We start from the raw sequence: 17,212 nt of genomic DNA, 5'->3' as shown, positions 1-17,212 counted from the left end.
CAGATTGGTTTTGTAACCCATTCTTATTCCCATTTCTCACATGAAAACTAAATTTGAAAATTTTCATGTGTATAGCTGCTAAGTTATGAAAGACATCAAATTAATTGTGGAAGTCTTCAGTCAATGGGTTGGCACTACAGTAATCTGCTAAACAATCTGAAATTTAAAGGTATTTGCATTGATTTATTTTTTTTTTCCCCTCAGTTGCATTAATAAATTTATTATAAAATTGATCATTTTCCTTAACTTGTATCTTCCTTCCACTGCAGTGCTTCTGTCCTATTTGATTCTGAAAAGTTATGAATAACTATTCAGGAATATTTGAAATTAGTCAGTGCCATTTTCCAACTTCTGGCCTTTAAGACACTTCAATTAAAGTTAATTTTGGCTTTTGATGGATTTTATTTTTTTATAATGAATGTAGGATGGATTTTCAGCCAACAGTATTCTCTTCCACGTAACAAGATTATTAGTAGCATACTTCCGCTATCCTTCTACACGGAAGGATGACATAACACAAATGCATTTTCATTTTTGGCACTCAATAATGATCCTTCAAAAAGAAATTTTGGTGGTTTGGTGATATAACTACTAGATGAGAGGAAATGCAGAAAAGTAACATGCGTATCTGTACACTTAGAAGGATTTATTAGCCAGCAGCTCGAATTTAATGTAAAAATCTGTAAGTAGAGAAAGGGGGGGGGGGGGGCAGGGAGTGAACCTGGGGACTATTCTGGTTAAATATTGCACCTTTATCAAATTTTTCCTTCCAGTTTTTCATATTGGATTACACTACAAGTTTCAGTGATCTGAGGCATCTCTTTAAGGTAGTAAGTACTTCTTTGGACACCTGAATTAGGAATGATTAAAAAACCAAACAACAAAACCACAAACCCAAAACAAACAAAAAAAGTTGTCTAAATTTATGTAGGGATTTTGAGAAACTTCACATTTAAATTCTCAAACCCCTTAATTAGAGGGGCTGAAAATGCAGAATGTAGAACTAACTTTATGTTTGACTTTGGTAGAATTTTCAGGGATTTTTTTTTGGTAAGTGGAATCTCCTTGATTGGTTTTTTTTTTACGGATTTCTTTTTTTTTTTTTTTTTCTTCTCAGTTAGGAATAATCAGAGGATATTAGCTTCAACTTTTTTCCTAAGAAGTAATGTTAAGGCCTACTGGCAATAAAAAGCTAATGTCTGTTTTCAATTAATGATATGTTTCACTGAGATCATACCGAATATATCAGGGATTAACTAAAAATTAAAATCAGTTGGGACTTGTGGCATCAGCAAACTAAGCCTGGGAAAACTGAGTTTGCTTTCAGATAGGCAATTACGGTATTTTTAGCAAGATATTCTAATATGGTCTTTTGAAATTGGTCATAGTGATAGAATTGGAGCTGGAATGTATAATGGGCAATTGCTATTCGTATTTGTCCTTGTGTTCATGGCTTAAAGTGAAAGATTATCACAGTCTCCCAAGTACTAGGAGAATATTCTTCTGTCTCTGACTCCAAGAATATTGAAGAATGTTTTCGTTCAGTAAACTCAAAGTTAGGGCCTTCCCACTGTGTTTCTCCTTAACAAAAGTGTGTTGTTAATTTTTTTAAAAGATATTAAATATTGTAATCTCATGGCACTAGGTAGCTTGAGCAGTCTTTTTGCATTAAACTAGAGTTCTTGAACGAATAAGAAACAAAGCAAACTGTCCTTCCTGAAAGGATTTTTAAACAGTGGTGCCCCTGTAGTTACAAGAAATGTGTTACAGTTGTAATTACGGAAGCTATGACATGTAACATTGTTCCTGCATTTAATAGAATGTGATGAGGTTTTTTTATAAAATCTTCTGATTTTTAGTACAATAATATTTTATAAAAGTCTAATTTGAAATGTAAATTGCATAGCTCTCTAATGGGTGCTTGGTAAATGCACAAGAGATTTAGCTTTGATTCTCAGGTACCTCTGATGTAATGGAGACATGCTGGGTTTTTCTTCCTCATGACACAACTGGAATGTGAAGGAGCTCTCTCATAAATGCTTTAGCTCTGTGTGCTAGCATAAATTGTCATTGCTCTTACTGTTTCAATTTGGGAATGTCTTTATTCTGACTTATTTCTTACAGGAAGCATATACACTTAAAAATTCTTTTTTTTTTCATCTCAAGCATTTCTTTGAATGTCATTAGATGCTTAAGGAACAGTGATTTCCCATGCCTACAAAATGGAAAATGAATACTACATGTGTCGATCTGTCAAACAGTTGAACTAATTCCTGTAATCCTATGAGACAGTCAACAATTTATTCTGTGTGTGATTGAGGTTTTGGATTTTATATTTGGAGGAAATTATGATAATTTGCCAAATGCCATGTAGCATGCCTTTATTTTTAAGGTTTTGGTGTGCTTTTGGGTTTTGGTGAGTTTTGCATAGTTTGAGGTACTGTGTACTGCACTCCAGAACAAGGGGAGAAAAGGTTTTCTGTTTTTCTGGCTGCTTTCTGTTAGGTTTCAGTCATGCTGAAAATGTGTTCACTACAAGGGGCTGCTGTAGATGTAAAACTAGTTCAGCAAAGGACTGAAATACACATGACATCAGTACTCAACAATTACTTAGAAAGTACAGGGTACATGAATGCTATTCAAGACACTGAGGGCCCAATGTTTCTGTTGCCCAGTGTGCGCTGCATCTTGCCTGTTGGCTTGTTGCCTGTGGAAATCCATGTAAGGGGTTGGGAGCCGTAGTATATGACTGATTCAGCTTGTCATGAAGTTGGGCTAGAGTGGGCTACAGACTGGAACTCAAAAGCAGGGAGGCTAAGGCACTGCCTGGCTATCTCACTGTGGTATTCCAAATGCTGAAGTTTTTTTGCAGAAATACAGTGTTAAGCAGTGGTATTCTTCAAATGACAAACCATGGTGCTGATGGGATACTTGACGTGGTATGCTGGTATATGCATTGCATACCTTCTTGTAATGCACTAGCAAAAATGGGAGAGCCTGCAAATTACTTTTCTTGGTGTGTGCTGTTGTAATTGTCATTCTCTTTCACGATCCCCATTGTGCTGAGGTACTGCTATTCACAACTATGATTGCTTTAAATAAGGCAGTAAAACGATTTCTTTGTAATTCTTGGTTCCATCTCTCTTTGTGTTGAACGTTATCATTCCTATTCCTTACTAAAAGAGCTTCCTATCTTAGGGAAATTAAGTTACTGAGCTAAAGTAAGCTATCGGAGAAGGGGTAGAAAACCAGTTAAATTTTTGACATAGGATGAGTTTATGGACACGCTTCCAAATTTTATATGAAAATAGGCCTCAGTAAGGCAGAGTGTTTGTATGTTTGTAAATGAAGTTAAGCAGTAGCATACTTAAAAATCAAGAAACAGAAACTGATGTTAATATTTCAATGTTGAGTTATTTGGCTAACTATAGGATGGTACTTTTAATCAGATTTCTTTATTTGGGATAAGTTTTTAGTTAATTACTGTTTCTGTTATGACTGTCATATGTAGTGTCTGCAATTCAATAGTTATAAGTGCAGTAGCATTTAAGTGTTGGTTCATAAACAGTTGTTATGCATGACTTTTATTTTTTCCTATCTAATCCAGGATTGCATTAATGCTGTATTTTGATTTATGTGGTTATAGCAGGGCACGGTTTCTCAGGGAAATATGGATGATACCATGCGTTGTGAGAACTGATAATGAATTCTTGCTTTTAAAACTGTTACAAATATTTTCAGGTTTCACTCAAACATTTCACATCACATAACTTCCATGTTGAATTTCCTTAGGTTTATCAGGTAAATCACGATGAGAATGTTAAGAGCATTTAAAGGTGTGAATAAAGTACACTCTACCCAACACTTTGTTACTTTTTGGACAAATTCTAAATTGATGCTGCATTTTGTATGTGGTTTTTCTACTTTATTGTACTATGCGCCATATAAATTTATCATTGCACTGCTGATTTCGAAGCTGGACATACAGCAGGACAGTGACATTAGCTTTCAGGGTTAGGCAGTGCTATAGTAATACATAATCTGATTCTGGGCTAGAGTACCAGTATAAATCTTCTAACATATATATATTCATTAATGTCATTAAATTTTTACAAAGTCTGTTCACTTTGGGGATTTTTGTTTATTTTTCCAGTAAAGTTACTCTGGCTAGACTGGGATTTGATCCAAAGCCCATGAGAGTCATAGACAGCATTAATAAAGTAGAACTTTATTGAAAAGAAACTCCGCAGTCAGGTTGACCTTTATGCCTTTGCAGTATTTCTGTCTGCAGCATACATTTGGAGTAGTTAGCTTTAAGACTTCAGTAATACAAATTTGAGGGATTTTAGTGCTGGTAAAAAGGATAAACATACCACTGTAACTAGTTACAAAAAATATTTTCCTATAGGCAGCATGCACCTTAATAATTATTATTAAAGACAAACTTGTCTTGCTACATGACTTTTTTGTTTTTTAAATCAGCAGTATAAGAAATGTTAACCACTTCACCTGGTTGTATACTTCCAGGAGAATTTTCTGTCAATAGTGAGAATATGTGATCATAGTCATCATAGCCTCGAGGATCAACTTCCTCTTGATGATTTCTCATTTGATGTTTCCATTTCTGTTTACATTCACTTTGCAAAGAAGGCAACAGGGCATTTCTTCTCTAGGTAAGGCTACCGGAATTGTATTTTGACTATATTGTTAGAAATCTAACAGAAAACATAAATCTAACATCTAAATGTGACTCTGCTTAGTTATCTGTGTTCTCGCTCTTCTCCAAGGTAAAACATTGCATCATTACATCTGGTATTAGCAGGTAACCCATCTTTTTTCTGGTATGCCTACACTGATGTGGAATGCATCCAAAACATCATCTAGTTTTTACTTCCTACTTTTTAAAGCCATAAAAGGCTTTTCTCTGAGAATTTTTGTAGAAAGCAGCTGTTTAGCTCTACAAGTGCAGAGTTCTTTACCTGAATCTCAGTTTATAAAGTTGCATCCAATGTTCTTTTTTAATGAACCTTTGACTGTTTTGTCAGGGAAGGTGCTCAAATTTTGTATATGTTCCACAGAAGAAATATGACTGGATACTGGAATGGCCTCAGAAATAATAATTCAGGGATATTTCTGTAGTTCTTCACATATGTTCCTGAATTTTTTCCCACAGTTTTTTGAAAAACAAACAAAAAAACCCCAAACCAACAACAACCAAAACCCCACACTTCGCAAGCTGAGGGGAATTAGCCATTTAGCATAGGACTAACTTTGTAATATGCAAATTACTGTTTTCATTAGAGATATCCTTCAATATATCACTGATGTTGCCAGTCCACAAGTCTTTTCTTCCTTGTCTGTGTTATAGGTGATGCTTCTCTTCTACCTAAATCTAACCTTTTGCATGCCAGTTAAACTACCTCCTCTACCAATATGAGTAATTGCTAAAATATTTTTATAATCTTTGTCTTTCTCCTCTGGCTAAGGGAACAGCAGGGGCTTTCCAGCCAAACTATCCCTTTCCACTTGGAGAAGGGGAAGGAAAAAAAAAATTGAAAGTAAAGCATCTTACTGGGCAGTATATAGGATTAGCTGTAAAATCATCAAGGTAATTTCTTATACGGCACAATTACATACAGGAAGTGCTTAGGCAAGCGTATTGGTCTGACCTTTCTTGTTTTAATATAGAATGTAGGTATTTTAATAATCATTTCATATTAAAGCATTTAATATTGAAGCTGAATGCTTAAGCCCTGTGATTTTGTGGTTTTGTTTTTTAAAAAAAACAAACGGGGGGGAGAGATCTTTCGACAGTGAATACCTGCTAGGGAGTTTCTTCTCTGTATTTTGGGTTTTTTTAGGGTTTTTTTGGTGAAGTGTTAAAGTCCCACATACGATCCAGTTACAAATGAGTGCTCTATTAATTGAAAATCATGAGAAGCTCTTTACACAAAGGTATATTGAAAGCTTAGCTAGTTGTTCAAGGTAATGTTATCTGAATGAAATTAGAGAAGTGATCTGAATGAAATTAGAGAAGTGTAACGAGTATGCAATACAACTTCAGCATTGTACAGCTGAAGGAGTCCTTGTAAGGATGCAACATTTGTGTAAGTTCTCTTTGGAGTGGGTATTAGTAAAACAAAATTGTTTATGAAACTTTTTTAGTTGTTTACACAGATTAATTTGTGAAACTTCTAAAGTGTTTGTGCATTAAAAGATGTGCAAAACTAGTGATAGTTTTGATAGTCTTTGGCATTGTGTTTTGTACTAAGGTTCAGTGACTTCTGAATAACACTTTTAAAGCAGAAGCTGCTTTAACTGGCGAACTTTCAACTGAAGAAAACTTGTTTGCATGAAGTCTGTACGGTTTGCTGATAATTCAGATGTTCTGAGAGCACAGCTAGTTCCACGTATATATCCTCTATGAAACATCTTTATGCATAATCTTTTAACCATTTTCTTTAGTGAGACCAGGACCTGAATTGCTGATGCGTATTGCATTTGCACTTAAATACCCGATGTCAGACTGTGTTAAACCTTGATCTATTTTTGATAAAAAAGAAATGTAGCATTTTTATCTAGTTTCCATTTAATGATAAGTATATTCATGCAGAGAAAAACATATAATTATGGCTTGATGCAGTGATTTTTAAGCCAAGAAAACAGCAGGATGGCAGTAGTAAATCTGAAATGAAGATGCATGTCTCTTCAGAAACTCTGGCTTTTGGTTTCTTCCTTCCCTCTTTCTACCAAATTGATGTCTCCATTATTTCAGAATTATACAGGTGAAGCAAGGACCAGAACTTTTACCCTTTGTTTTTAAAAGTGAATATTGGCTTTTGCCTGGAGTCTTTGTCCTGTCACTTCATTTTCTGAGGGGGGCTTGGTAAAGTGAGAAATATAGAATAAGTATTTTTAATTAAAATCAGATTTAAACTGTTAATTATTTTGAAATTCTCTATATTAATAGAGATCTAATGAATAGAAAATAAAGGCCTATATTGCAAATATTGAACAGTGCTTATATATTTTTAACAAAATCAATGTATATATGAAAATTTGAAACACATGTAAAGGTGGAGATTAGAGGATTGTTCTTGTGTTGCTAGGCTTATAAATTCTTAAGATTGAATACCAAAACCCTATAAAAGGGCTAATGAAAAGAAAATGTAATGTATTCTGATAAACAGCCTGTGTAATACAATCAATGGGTGTGATGTTTTTGTCTGTATTATATTTATTACATGTAAGTAAACAATAAAGATTATAAATCTTATTTTCTTAACAGGAATTAGTATTTGGTTGGGGTTAATGCTTAATGTATATTATTCCATCAGTTAAGAAAAAATGAATGATCACTAAGGGTGGGCTGCCTCAGGAGATTAGCATAGTGGTAAAAAGGTCTGGAATTGACCCACTTAATTCCCCTCTTCCACCTTTAAAAGTGAGTCTCAGGATGTCTCATTTTACATGAACTCAGCTAGGATGCCAAAAGGTTATAATTTTTTCTCGGATTGGTCTGGTACCTTAAGTAGTAAAACACCAAATTTTTTTTTTTTTTTTAAAATCCATTTTCATGGCTGCAGGTGACTTTTCCTTGCTAATACATGAATTAGAAAAGATCCAAGATGACTTTCATCAGCAGGTGGAGCTACTGTAGTATCCATCTCTTGCATTCCTGAACTCCAGTATAAGAAAAATAAGCAGTAAAAAGACAATTGCCTTAACTATTTATCATCCTTGATTCTTGGAGTTAACTGGGACTAGAAGCTGACCTTCATTCTTGCAGCTGAACTTTCAGTATCTTTAACATCCCCATGAGATTTTTAATTATTAGGCATTTACCTAAATACGTAATAGATTTTCTTACCATAGGCTCTTCTGAGTTTTCTGGATTACTCACAGCTGAAGTCTGTTTATTGGTATAATCAACAGGCACAACTGTAGCAAGAAGTAGATTTTTACACCAAAACAAGGGGATACTTGCTGTGCCATATCTAAATTATGCAAAAATACCATATGATGTTACTGACAATGCAAGTACCAAATAGATGAATCTTAAGTTGTAGATGAGAATTTTTTACAAAAATTACAAGCTTAGGCATCAAGATATCATGCCAAATATAAATCACAACACGGAGAAACAAGAGTGTGCATGAAACACATGGCAATTTATCTGAGGACTCGGAACAGTGTAATGTAAGGAGGATTTGCGCCTGAACCATCTTCACCTTCATAAATCCACTGGGAAGAGCCATGGCTTTACCTGCCACTGCTGTGTCCTAATGTCTAAAGTGGAAACTCATAATGAGCAAGGATGATGTAATCAAAACAGTTACTTCATGGAAGCTGCTCTTACAGTGACTGCACTGTCTTATGAATGTTCCAGGACCAGGAAGAACTATTAAAATCAAAGAATAATAGGCCTGTGCCTTTTTTTTTTTTACAGTAGACTAATAAATTGTGTTAAGAAACTTTCTTGCTTAACTGCTTTGACAAACATTTATTTTCTAAAAAGGTTTTCTAAAAATCCACTGAAGTTGTTACTTACACAACAATTCTTGATGATTTAATCATTACTCTTAATGGACAAGCATCACAGATGCCTGCTTTTTTTTTTTTTGGCAATGTGGAAAGGTCTTTGTTGTATCTTACTTGGCAAAGAACTTTGAGAGGCATTTACTGTTGCAACATTTCTTAGTCAAGGCCGTAGTACAGTTCAGTACTTAGAGTGGGGGGGGGGGGATGTTTTAAGTAATTAATGTGGAGTTCATCTCATCACATACCCTTACAACAACAGGAATTCTGGAGCTCAGGAATTTGAAATGAGTTGGCTTAAAAATCTTATATCCTTGAAAAGGCAACTTGCCAATAACATGCCTGTTTTTTTTTTTTTTTCTAGTGTCTGAACTGATGGCTGGAATCCCAGTCATTTTGTGATCCCTCCATTTTAAGTCATAGCAATATGTAAAATGTGGAATAATTTTCCATTTTTGGCAGGTTCTCCCCTTAAAACATAAACTTAACCTAAAATTTATCACTTCCTTAAGCTATATCAGTACTTGGTGAGTTGTGCTGAGTGGACAACTACCTGCATAAATGGCCAGGGCCAGCGGTCACAAAACCGTATGAAGTCAGCTTTTCAGTGGGAGGTTTGGTAAAGATGTGTGGAGGCCCATAAGGAGTGCTGGGAGTTGGCAATGGTTTGCCATCGGTCACTAGCCCCAAGAGCAGGTGAGCTACTAGGTAAACGATTGAGATGAGAAGTTTTGTGGTTTGTGGATTGTTTTGTTTTTTTTTTTTTTGTCTTTGGGGAGGAGTTTGTCGTTTGTTTTTTCCTTATCCAAAATGTGAATAAATGTATTTTGATTCCATTGGGCTAGTAAGATCCAAACTATTTTCTGTGATATCTTTGACACCTAGTACTTTTGTGTATCCAATGGGATGAGCTAGCGTGGGCTAGCTAGATTGCTTTCAATCTCTAGGATGTAATTTGTTGACATTCTCTTATTCTACTCTCTATACTCATCAGTTTTAGGAGACGTTTCATATGTGAAACTGCCTCTTGCCAGAAGCTCAATGTCACTTGCTAGTAGGTGAGGTTTAAAGCTTCTGAGACAGATGATTTTAAACCCTATTTTCAAACTTCTTCTTATTCTATCAATAGTGTGTATGTGGGAGACATTCTTGGTTTTTATTTATATCTTCAACCCAAGTATATTTCATTTATATTGATTTTAAAAAAAACTTGACAAAGCTTAAGGTTTCCAAAGAAACAATGGTTTATTACCTCAGTGCAAACTCTTCTTCCTTTCTTCCCCTCATTTTCCCCCTTCAGCTCCCAACCCCTACTGCAAGCTTATGTGAAAGAAAACCCAGTTCTAATTTGTGGGTTTGCAAACTTTTGGGACTTTTTTTTTGGTAGTGTTCTCTCTCCTGTGTTAAAATTTGCTGTGACATGACGTTCATACCATAATTATCTAAATAGGCTTTTTTTTTTTTGTGAGAACCTTCCACTGATGTGCCATTTACTAGGCTTCTTTGATTTAACTACTGGGATCATGCTGCTAATGATGATGGAAAACTCACGATTCCACTGCAATTGTGCATTTACACAATGCAAAGGAAGCATTGTAAGCATAAAGGAGCACTCTGTCTGTGGCAGTGTTCCCATTTAGAAAGAAGCTCATCTGCCAGTAGATATATATATATATTTTTTTTTTAATTCCCATTGGAAGGAAAAAATAATTTTTTTTTGTTTTTAAATCAAGTTATAAGCAGATGGCTTTTGTGGCTGTGGTGCTGGAGGCAAACAGGCAAGCAATGCCCCAAGAGAGGTTTCTGACCATGGGACATGCGGTGATCCGAGAGGAATAGGAGAGGAGGAAGCTTGATGCAAGGACCACTGATGAATGGAGCTTGGTCTTAGGCATAACTTTCCCCAAGTCCTACTTGCTTTTTTTATGTATTTCCTTGCTCACAAAGGAATGTACAGAAGATTCTTTTCACTAATTGAGAGGACATCATTATTTCATAGTATAAATATTTAAAAATATGGAAGCGTATCAGTAATTTAACAAATGTCTTTTGTTAAAAACACATTTTGACAAAAGTTCTGACACTGAATTCTACCTCTCCTCTTCACTCTTTGGCAAAAGCTGATACATCTCCATCTGTCGCTCTTTTGCATGTGACTGTTTTCCCCATAGTTTGTGTATGATCAGCCACCAGTGAATGGAAATATGTCTTAAGTAGCTGGTGCTGTTTAATTAAAGCAGCTCATACTTGTAAGCAAGAAGTGCTTAAAAATGAAACTGGACTCACTGCTTTTCATACAGGAGTGTGTTGACCACAGTGAATTTCAAGTGTAGGGAGAGAATAACGTGTTCCTAGAATAGGGTAACGGAGAGTCTCACCGAAGTAATTTCTCAAGGAAATGGTTGTGTGCTAAGCCAGTGTCCTTTCTGAGATGCAAAGGGGCAATCGGGACCAGCCTAACCTAGAGAAGAAAAAGAATAAAGTGATGATCTACCGGGAGCTGATGGAGAGACACGGTAAGGGAAAGAACAGCCCTTCAGAACTGGGAGGAGATGCATAATGGATTTTCAGTAAATGAGGTATACCTGAGCTCTTGCAAAAGGAGTCAGTTGAAACTGAAATTATTTCTATGCTTGTCCATTCCTTTTGTTCTTGAGGGTAGGGTAAGAGGTGGAGCTCTTGATAAAGCTTCAAGACAGAACAATTTTGTGAGAATCTCAGCTGTTCTGTGAATAGTGGATGAATAAGCTTCAAATTCTCATGGATTAAAAGTTTCAAAACACCCAAAAACTTAAATGCTAGAAGTGTTTCATTATTTTAAAAAACATTAATTTGCTTTTAGGGGTCTAACTGATATAAAGGTTTGGTGACGCATAGAGTCTGTCATGAAATAATACTAATGTTGTGTTGGCGCTCTGCCAAAGTAATTCCTCAAAACACCTAGTTAATGCTTTTAATGATGTGTCTCTGCTTTCTGGCTCTGGTCTGCCATTATACCTGCCAATCTATCTCCTCCCTTTGCAGATGATTTCTAGAACTGCCACATTTATGTCTGCCTTTATAAATTCTTCATTTTTATCTTTTTTTTTCCCCCTCTTAGGTTTAAAAAAAGACTGTTCAATGCTGAATTGTTTGTAAAATTGGCAACAGAGGCATGCTAGCAGTATGATGAAGAGGCACAAGTAGAGAGGAGCTGAGAATACTGCCTTTGCCTATTTCTCCTCACGTACCAGACTGTTTAAATCTGAAAGTGTACATATTGGCCTTGAAGTGTATCCTCAAAAAAGCTCTTAACAAAGCTGCTTGTTTCGCATAACAGTATCTGGGAGCTTGCTAGTCTACACTTAGAGAACAGTGTATTTTTTGCTTTATTTTGTTTTCAGTGAGGGACAGTAGTTTTGAGGTAAGGCTTGCTATGTGTAAACTCAACACAAAATGAACCCTAAAGCAACTCTACATTCTTGCAGTTAACTCCATAGCGTTTCTTCTGAATTTGACCCATGCCAAGGACCAGATCTTTTATGTGATGCTTTGAATGTTGAGAGTGGACACAATATTATCTCTTTGTCTTCCTTATCATTACTCATTGTACTCGGGGAAAGTCCCTTCACCTTTCCATAGTTTGGGTTTTCCCCTTCCTGAAATTATGGTAGTGATTATAATTTTATTTTTTTATGAGGTAAAAACATGATAACAAATTGTTGGCAATGTTGCCGTGGGGCTTGGGCGGAAAGCTGTGGTTCATGCTTCCTTAAGAATGCCTCGGTTCTTACGGAAGTAATAACCACAGCAACACTGCCATCTTTTCTCTCATATCCCCCTAAATCTCCCTACTTCCCCCTACCCTGCCCGACCTGTGCTACGTGGGCAGTCACTCCACTTCCCAAAGTCCTTAATCAGTCCTCACTAGAGGTGCCAACAGTAATAAATCAGCGCTATTGCCAGTGCTGGGCCAGGACCTTTAATACAGACGCCACTGGAGAGACACCAATGAAGATTAACTACTATTTGTTAGATTTTTAAAGGAAGTCTTTTAGCTGTTTAAAAAGAGAGTAGGGATTGCTCCAAACAGCTAAAAGACTTATTTCTTCAATGTAACAAACGTCAGTTTATCTGTCTCAATTGCTGCTGCTACAGAAGCTGTGCCTGTATCAAAGGGACCGGCGTAGCAGAGCCACAGTCATGTAGAAAGGTAAAAACTACAGCTGGGACTCACAGTGCTTGAGGAACTGACTTGAGCTCCCAAACCCCCACATCTGTAGGAGACTAGGAAAAGGAATAAGCTAAGAAGAAGAGAGAGGTGAATAGGGTGGCACAAACACAAAGTGAAGGCTGTGCAAATCCTCTTCATCTGCCCATCTCTAATTCTGCCTCTTAAGGTAGTTATCAGCAACTCCTGAAGTTGGAAGAGGTGGATCAGATTAAGCCCAAGTCTGACAGTTGCTTCATGTAGGACATATCTGTAGATAAACTTGACTTTGGTGAGGTAATCCCTGGAGATACCAATATATGGAGAGGACATAACATTTACATCAAATTCACAGGAACCTAAAAGGTCGTGTTGCAACATTTAGGTGAAGTCAAGGCACATGTTGAGCAGCAGTCCCTATAAAAGTGTAGCAAAGCAAGAGCCTGATATTCAAGTTCTGGAGTTAGCCAAACACTGTAATACCAGTTGGACCATGTTGAACACAGTGCTCTTGATTTTAGGTTTATCTATAGGCAGAGATATGTCTCATTCTGGAGAGTCACCTCAGCATCCCCTTCTGCACAGCTCTGCCCTTAATGCTGCAATGTAGGACCTGTAACAACAGATTTATCCTAGTATGAGTCCCACTACTTAGCTGCTTTCATAGCCGGGAGATAATTCTTGGAGAACACGACAAAGCCAGGCATGATCCAGACACAACATATTCTATGTTTAATTATTCTCTGAGCTATTTCTTTTTAAAGCAGTGAAATCATTTTTATGTTCAGTGTCCCCTTGGTCCAGGTGCACCTTGCAGCATCAAATACCCAAGAGATGTCTGCAAATTTATTTTTCTGCCTTAGAAAAATCTGCATATACTAAAAAACATTTTGAAAACATCCTGGTAGCAATAATATCTCATCACTCTCCACCCACAATCTATTGAGACTGAATGTTTGCTTCCTCTGAGCCACCTTGTTGCCTCTAAACTTATTCATGTGCCTCTAAACTTATTCATGTGCCTCTAAAAATGCTTTTGCTGCACTCTGCAAATCACCAAGCTCAGGTTAGGCAGGAGAAATTCCTCCGCTGGTAAATGGACTGATTATAGTGGTACCCTGGTGTGGTTTTTGTCTGTTTTTTAATCACGTGGTAGTCCCACAATCCTACTGCATTTTTCTTCTCCCCATCTTTGTATGCACAAACTTACTCCTTGGAGACAGTCTAGCTTCCAAAAGTTGGGAGTCTGAAATGTGTGTCTTTTACAGAAGGGATAATTACTTACATATAAATTGTAGTTCTCTGAAGATGTATCTAAAAAATTACCCCTCGCCCACATACTCACCTTCCCACTGAGCTGAGATTTCTCTGCGTTTTATGGGCTTTAAATAGGGTGTTCTTCCCCCCCCCCTTCTTAATTTGCTGCTGTATTGGGAGGGTTTTTTACTTTCTTTTGCAGACAAAGCGGACTTTTGGAGAATTCAGGATAGCTGAAACATCTCAGCAGGTGTGGTGTGAAACTCTGCTTGCTGTGAACAGTGACTTACAACTTTGAGCTCACAGGCATCCCACTGAGACTCTGTTCAGGTGAACAAAATCCCACTTCTTCCATGTTACAGGCTGGATCATCAACTGGGACAAAAAGGCACGGCCCCATTTATTTGAATGGAGCTGTACTAATTTACATAGATTAAAAAAGTCAATTTTAAAGGATAATCTGTAGTTAAGACCTGCAGTGGGTAAGTAACTGTCTCCAAATATGACCCTTATGGTACGTACTTTCTGTTAATTTGATTTTGTAACTTTTCTGTATATTTTTTTTTTATCAAATTAAAATTGATAAAACTGAAAGAGGGAGATATACCTGGGGCTCATTGTTACAGTGGAAGTGAGAGGATAGGAGGAACAGAGATTTATCTTTCTCCTTGCTGATTGCGTGAGGCAATGTGGATCACATGAATGAATTCTTTAATAAAGTGTGTTTTCTTTGTTGCCCATCCCCCCAAAAGCAATACAGAGTTTTAAATTTTATCCTTCCATTTCTATCTTAATTACTGCCTCAGTTCTTCTCTGCACTGTACTTGGAGTGGCATCTTTTAATATTATTTCAAAAAACTATTTTATGGAAGATATTCATGTTACAATAATTATATTATTGCTTGTCATTTAGTAACTAAAGCGCATAGCTTCTTGGTTTTAGTAGTTTCATCGCTACAGTCTTGTTATAAATTTTTGGATGCGGCTTGACAAAACATGCCAGGAGAGCAGAAGGCCAGACTGCCCTTTACCCTTACTGGTATCCTCATTTTTCCTGCAGGGACTGGTTCTTATGTCACTAGTCTTGATCCTTTTGTAAAGTAAGTAGCTACTTGCTACTATTTTAACTTTCCTGTCTGCAGAGCATCCTTTTAAGAATCAGTTACATACACTGGAATAATTATTTACTCTTAATTAACAAGCTAGTTTTATTCACGGCTATTAATGATCCCTTACTGGTACCCTGTTCTTTTATTTTAAACCCAGGGCTGGCAAAATTTTCTTGCCTGCAGTTGCTCGAGAGAAAGGTATCAACTAATTGAACCCCTCGGCTCTAGTCGATGGCCTGTAAATGTCCATCTTGCTCAAACAGCAGTATAGGATTTTCCAGGTTGGCAGGCTGGTCTGGTATGCAGAGTCTAGCTTTATTCACTCAGTTCAATTATCATTTGTCCCAAGTGAAAGAAAGGTGAAGTCACCTTGTAGTGAAGTATGCTGCAAGAATTAGGAACCTGATTCACTCTTCAGATATTTAGTTATCAACCGGAGATCATGTTATCAAATATAAACTATATGAGTTGATTTATCTAAATAGTACTATTATGAAAATATTCAGACAATTACAATATAAATGGAGGAAGCCTAACCTCATAGCTGACACAGTACCTGGTGTTCAGCACAGTATTCCCCCTTGGCCTTACAGATAGCAATGCACAGCCAGTCAGAAAGGGAGAAGATGCATGTGTTACATTAATGGATCATCATACTGAATGTGTCATTCGAATCCACTTTAGGAAACAGGTCCAGGTATTTAAGGTGCAACAATGAAGTAATCATGTGTAATATTGACTGATGTTGAAAGGCTTAAATGCACAGAATTTGCAATTCTACATGGCATAATAGAAAGTACTAGCAGGAGTACTAACAACCTGGTACTCTTGTTGACTGTTGCAATGTAAGTCTAAGAAATGCCACCAAATGTTGTCTCCATCAAGAAATGAGAAGAAAAGCCTTAGCTGTTAGACTCTGTCATCCTTTCTAATCACTTCAAGCACTTAGATCAGAGGAACTGTTTTGCTAAATTTACATAAATGTATCCTTGTATCTTACTCCCATTTTCATGTCCTGGCTGATTTTTTTACAGTGTTCTTGGAGATGGCAGGCAGCATGCACACACCAGCAAGCCAGCTGTGCACTCCAGAACATTTAGAATCATAGAATCGTTTTGGTTGGAAGAGATCTTTAAGATCATCAGGTCCAACCATTAACCTAACAATGCCAAGTTACCACTAAACCACCTCCCTCAGCACTACATCTACACGTCTTTTAAATACCTCCAGGGATGATGACTCCATCACTTCCCTGGGCAGTCTGTTCCAGTGCTTGACAACCCTTTCAGTGAAGAAATTCTTCCTAATATTTAAGAGGGAGCAAGATCCTAACAGGTGTGCTCAGCCTCCCAGGTTTAAACGTCAGAGGGAGACAACTGAGTGAGAAGCTGCAGTTCATTGCCAGCGACCTGAGTGGATGAAGAGGCTTCTGGGAGTTCATATCCACTGTTTCAAGTTCTTCCTAATGAAGGGAAAATCTGTTGTCTGTATGTAAAACCAGAGGTGCCTCCATGCAGCACAAAGCGGGGGTGGAGGGTTGGCCTTGGCTGAGGGCCGTGCGCCTGCTCAGCCGCTCTCGCTCCCCCTCCTCAACAGGACTGGGGGAAAAATAAGAGGAAAAAGCTCGTGGGTCAGGATAAAGACATAAAGATCACTTACCAATCACCATCAAGGGCAAAACAGACGCAACTTGGGGAAAATTTATTAGGAAAAACTTCTACACTAAAAGGGTTATAAAAGACTGGAACAGGCTGCCCTGGGAAGTGATTGAATTGCCATCCTTTGATGTGTTTAAAAGCCATCTATATATGGTGCTCAGGGACATGGTTTAGAAGTGGGCCTGGTAGAGTTAATGATAGGTGGACTTGATGATCTTAAAGGTCTTTTCCAGCCATAATGATTCTATGAAAATTAATTTATTACTCAGGCACTGGGAACACCTCCTCCCCCTCCTCCTCAGACCTGTGTACTTGCTGGGCAGTTTCTCACACTTTTTTCCTCACTCCTCACCCCATCTGTAGCATTTTGCCCTTTCTTAAATACATTTTTCCTGAGGCACCACCATCTTGAGTGATGAGGCTTAGCTGTGCCCTGTGGCAGGGCCCCGGGGCCCAACTCG

The sequence above is a fragment of the Charadrius vociferus genome, unplaced genomic scaffold (assembly GCF_000708025.1).
Source record: "Charadrius vociferus isolate BGI_N301 unplaced genomic scaffold, ASM70802v2 scaffold862, whole genome shotgun sequence".
NCBI classification, from domain to species: domain Eukaryota; kingdom Metazoa; phylum Chordata; class Aves; order Charadriiformes; family Charadriidae; genus Charadrius; species Charadrius vociferus.
This window is presented reverse-complemented; position numbering follows the sequence as displayed.